At 40.4% G+C, this 5590-nt stretch overlaps 1 long non-coding RNA gene across 10 annotated transcripts in view; it reads left to right on the top strand.

Annotated features, from left to right (window-relative positions):
• Positions 1-5590, top strand: part of LOC119277954 — a 38032-nt gene continuing 32442 nt past the window's right edge. For 2 of the 10 annotated variants that reach the window (XR_005137388.1, XR_005137381.1), the window contains exons 1-8: positions 1-126; positions 207-252; positions 330-479; positions 1183-1881; positions 2438-2514; positions 4067-4418; positions 5037-5106; positions 5188-5238. This is a non-coding gene — a long non-coding RNA (uncharacterized LOC119277954). Of the gene's footprint in view, positions 127-206; positions 257-329; positions 480-1182; positions 1882-2437; positions 2515-3548; positions 3657-4066; positions 4419-5036; positions 5107-5187; positions 5239-5590 lie in introns of all 10 variants that reach the window. The other 8 variants (XR_005137383.1, XR_005137379.1, XR_005137386.1 and 5 more) reach the window with 7 other exon arrangements.

Below are 5590 nucleotides of genomic sequence, written 5' to 3'. Positions count from 1 at the left end.
AACTGACTGGCTCTTCGCTGGTTCCCGGTTCAACTGCGGCATCCACCCGGCCTACTCCGGCATGGCGGCGCTGCCCTACTTTGACGAGATCGACCCCTCCGCCATCGACGTCCTCCTCGTCACCCAGTAAGCAACCGCGCCTCCATCCCCACCTGCGCATATCTGCGTTCCTAACGCCTAATTCCGGCCTTGGATTGGACTTGCAGCTTCCACTTGGACCACGCCGCCTCACTGCCCTACTTCCTCGAGAAGGTAGGTAGGTAATAAGCGTCGGAGGTCGATGTTCTTATGTTGTTTGGTACCTGAATTTGCTCTGTTTTTGTTTGGAGATGATGTTCAAGGGCCGCGTGTTCATGACCCATGCCACCAAGGCCATCTACAGGCTGCTGCTCTCGGATTACGTCAAGGTCAGCAACGTGTAGGTGGAGGACATGTTGTTTGACGAGCAGGACATCATCCGTTCCATGGACAAGATCGAGGTACAGTACCTTATATTCGCTTATCTCGTTGTTTCCGGCATGTGTAAATGTGAACGACTTGATCCATTTGGTTTGGCATGGAATGCCTGTAGCCAATACGATGATGATTGATAAAGCCTGGTCGGTAGAAAACTGGAAACACTATATTTAGAGGAGAAAAAGAAGAACAAATAAAGATACTACTCCCCCCTGTCTCTAAAAAGAAGGCATATAAATGTTGTCCGAAGTCAAATGGTGCATAGTTTGATCATGTTTGTAGGAAAAACCATCAACAACTACAATAATAAGAAAATATATTTTTGTTGCGTATCCAATGATATTAATTTGGTTTCGTAGTTCTTGATAGTTTTACCTACAAATTCAGTCAAACTCTGTTCTTTAGGTAGATGGAGTTGTTGCCTACATATATATTACATGCTTGGGTAATATTTTAAAGTGAAGTTAGATTCAGTCCCCCCCATCTAGCTAGCTCCTGCTTCCCGCCTTTTGAGCGCTTATGTGTGAGTATTAATTCTGAATTGTCAAAACATTTAAAAGTCGCTGTGCTGTTGGTAAAATTAAGATTTAAGAACCCTATATTATCTGGGCATTGCTTCCAAATAGCAGGATTTTTTACCTTTACAGCTGAGGCATGATTCTGCTTCTGAGGATTGAAAGTCCACAGGGAGAATGGACATTGTATTAATATATAATTGTGATGCAGGTCATAGACTTCCACCAGACACTTGAAGTTAATGGCATACGCTTCTGGTGCTATACTGCTGGCCATGTACTTGGTGCTGCCATGTTCATGGTGGATATTGCCGGTGTTCGCATTCTTTACACCGGTGACTACTCCCGTGAAGAAGACCGGCACCTGAAAGCTGCTGAGATCCCCCAGTTCTCCCCTGATATTTGCATTATTGAGTCAACTTATGGCGTGCAGCAACACCAACCCCGCCATGTCAGAGAAAAGCGCTTCACTGATGCCATCCACAACACTGTTTCTCAAGGGGGGCGTGTTCTTATCCCGGCATATGCTCTTGGTAGAGCACAGGAATTGTTGCTTATCCTGGATGAGTATTAGTCTACACACCCAGAGCTCCATAAGATTCCATATTAGAAAAGGTATGCCGATCTGCAACGCCAGAAGCCCCGGTACGCCGATCTGTGGTGGTTCCTCCTCTACTTCTTCCATTTGTTGCTTCCCTAACCTGATCTCATCCTCGCTGTTCTATCGAGGCGCCGTGGCACGGCCACACATGGAGGGCCAGGGCGAAGACAAGGCCACGGTGGTGCAGCATGTGGTCCACATCGCCGGCAAGAAGAACCACCACGAGGTCGGGTCACGGTGGTGCAGCCTGTGGTCTTCATCGTCTACCACTCCGCCGTCTTCGGCAACCCCCACCACTTCCGCGTCAAGGTGAGACAAATGGCCCCTCCCCCCTGCCCAGTACCCGCGAATGGACTACGGTCCGTGTTTTGCTGTAATTTGTGGCTAGCTATGTGAGCGTGTACTGCTACTATTAGTATTAGGAGAAGAGAGAGGGAGAGGTAGAGGGAGATATACAAATGTATGTGCTAGCTATTGTGAGCGTGTACTGCTACTATTAGCTTTAGGAGAAGAGAGAGGGAGAGGTCGAGTCATGTGCAAACAACATCAAAAGTAGGTTACAATGGCCTCAAACGAGGTGCTTATTCTTTCAGCTAGTACTTTTTCAAGATGCCGCACAGTATGTAACATTTTTGACTCCCAACTTGGTGGTAGTGGACATAATAAATTATGTAGATTACTTTTTCTGGTCTATTATAATATATGTGAGCAGACAACAGTGTTGAAATAAAGTAGAGAAGAACTGGCAATATGGTCTCAATAAGATGGTGCTGGAAGTCAGCGCAGTATATTAATGAACATTTGATTATTGATCAATGTGTATATCTTGCTGGCTCCGGCTTGATTGATTCGGTGGGTCTGTCAGGTGGTTGTTGATGCCGGCACCGGGAGCGGCATCCTCGTTGTCTGGAGCGCTCAGGCCAGCGCCAGGACGATAGTGAGGTTTTCTTTACATGCTATTTGTAGGAGCAGAATACATGTTCTTTATAATGCGGTCTTGCCTTCATATGCAATGGCTATAATTTGAATCTGCATGTTTGTTTATTTTGTTGGTATAAAACTGTAGCGGTGCTTCACCTCTTCTCTGGATATATTAAATATATTAAATGTTCTATGCTAAGTAAAATACCATCGTGTTACAACCCACTCTATGCTATTTATAATATTAGACATTAGTGTTATTTTTTTGAACCTTGAACAGTAGGAGAACCTCCTACTGTTTTAAACTTATATTAGAAAAACTTTGTACAATTTACATGATATCTTTACATGTATCTACCCGCCACTTTGGGGGGTGGAGAGAGAACTAAGCTATGGAGGCAAGTATGAGAGGGATAAGATGTTTGTGTTTTTCATTGACCCTATAGGTAAGGAGAGAGAAATCCTTCTTAATTCTGCCAGCCAAGATGTTTTTGTTAGGGTAAAATTAGGAAGCACTGCCATTAATAAATTTGGCTTTATGAATACTTTTAGACTATTCCATCGAAGCATTATGTCTCATGCAAATTCTATTACATGTAATGATTTAATATTATGACTCTGATGATATTTATCTTCAGAAGATGATTAAATTTGTTTGTTTTCTGGCATGTTGAAACACTTAAGAAGTTAATTGTTTGTTTTTCTGGCTCAAACCATGGTCATAACTTAAACAGTTAGGTGTATGCCACACTTGCGATGTCCAGAATAGACTGTTAGCCTATAATATCTGAAATAACTGTTTGTATTCAGTTGCATCCCATCTAATATGACTGCTTGATTAGATCTAAAATCAATTGTATTGGCTATGATATTTTTCTAACCTCGCACTATCTCCAATGGTGTTCTTTTTTTGGATTTTGATGGTATGCCTGACCAAAGCATGATCCTAATCTAGTAACTGTTGCCCTTTTACATAATACAAATATCCAGAAATTTTCACATACCTAGAGGACCTCGCCTTCTTGGTGCTCCTTGCTTACATAAGGTACTCCTAGGGAATTGGTGCTCCAAGTATGGGTATTATGATCCGTTGCTATCTGTGATGGGCGAAGGGAGAGTAAGGAGGGGGGGTGAGGGATGGCAGAGGAGGTTAACATATATAGGTAGGCCATGCAGGGGAAGGCTGAGTAGCTGATATATTTCTAGTTTTACCATATATAGTTACGTATGTTGTAGATATCTTTCCTTTTTTCATCAAACACACCTCATAATAAATTAGAAAAGATGTCAGAAATCAGAACTTACTAAAAAATTAAATTGTTGTATTAATTAAATAAAGAACTTATCATGGTAGATAATTTACTGATTGCATGCCATATAAAAACAAAATATCTTATTTGTCTATTTAAATATTGATTCTATTTTTATTATTGTTCAGTTTGAATAGGTAAACACGACTTTTCATACGTTTAAATCAAGTTAAATAAACATTAAAATAATCTAAAATGTTTAGTTTCTGATAGATGGCAATTAACAACCTTCTTTTTTTGTTGTATGCACAATCAAAACACAGATGCATCTAATGCATCATCGACCTGTTACAACATAAACATCGTCTGGGTACGAGCCGCCGTAGGTCACAAGGGGGCGTGGAACTGTTGCAGACCATTTGTGACAGAGCATAATCCAGCGACTTTGCCCAGGTCGGTACATCCTCTACACGACTATATGGTATCAACTTGAAGAAAATTATTCCTTTTTTTGCTTCCAAGACCTGATATCCTCCTCGATGATGTATCGAGGTGCCGTGACCGGGCCTCAAAGGCAGGGCCTGGGCGAAGAGGTATCCCCGACGGCCAAGACAAGGCCACAGTGGTGAAGACTGTGGTGAGACAGAGCTGACTCCAGCAAATTTGACCAGCCAGGTACATCCTCTACATGACTAAACGGTATCAACTTAGTATAGTAGCTTAGTAGTAGTATTGTGAGTGGTATTGTTTTTGTCGAACAATCACTGAACCGGATATGCAGGCCTGGGATAATATATGTGTGGGTCTCGATATTGTTAGTGGTCTTGTACATGTTAAGCTTGATGATAAATGCACAAATTGTGTAAGACAAATAGATTGTTTGCTTTGTTAAAATCTCATTGACGTGCAAAGCAAGATGCATCGTTGTCTTGGTTTGCTAGGATCCAATTAGCCAACCCAAATCACATATATAAAACATTAGCAGGATAGTCTGTTTAGTAATAAGAGCCATAGAGTTCATTGTTTTCCAAATAATTTATAACAAACACTATGAATTTAATTAAATGAGAACTAAAACCTAAATTGCTTGATGATTTCCTCATTTGAAATATTACAATTGCTAAGCTCAATTATGGCATAATCACATTTTTTAAAAATAACAATGGCGTCAATCAAATTTATAATTTCAAATGTATCTCGCTGTTGAATATCAGTCTCTTTTTTTAATCAAAATTCTTATACTTTGGTGTCGTGGTGGCTATTTGATTTCCCTGTACAAATGTCTGTTTTCAGTGCAAATGTGTCCCTTGATCAACTAAACTGGGTGAATGTAAAATCATGGGGAGCCTTGAAGCCTTCTAATGTAAGAGTATGCTCAACTCAATTTTCATAAGTGAGTCCATTACATCATTCTAATAGGGTCAAGTTAAACTATAATCTGCAGGCAAATAATGTAGGAAATGATCGTTGGAATTCAGTAACACTTGAACCTGAGGTACATAGGTTCCATCACTCTATAAATATGTAAAAACATAAAGAAGGTGTTTGTACAAGTGTAAGAGTAATTTTGAACATTACTTTGTTTAAAACACATATATACAATTTTATAATAGGCATGACAAAATTATAAAACTAAGTTGAGTAGTTTTTTCTTCGGCGGGAAAAAACATGAATTTGGGTAAAGCATACAAAGAAACCTTCTGCGGGCCCATAAGAGTGCCATACAGTACAATAAAAAATAAGGCAAACACTTGAAGAGGTAAATAGCAACATGATAAATAGACATCTAGCTCACAAATAGGATTCGTTTTCGTCCAATATACTTAGTCAAAGATGCGATATATATA

The sequence above is a fragment of the Triticum dicoccoides genome, chromosome 3B, assembly GCF_002162155.2.
Source record: "Triticum dicoccoides isolate Atlit2015 ecotype Zavitan chromosome 3B, WEW_v2.0, whole genome shotgun sequence".
Taxonomy (NCBI): Eukaryota; Viridiplantae; Streptophyta; class Magnoliopsida; order Poales; family Poaceae; genus Triticum; species Triticum dicoccoides.
The sequence above is the reverse complement of the archived record's forward strand: the minus strand, read 5'-3'. Positions and strand labels throughout refer to the sequence as shown.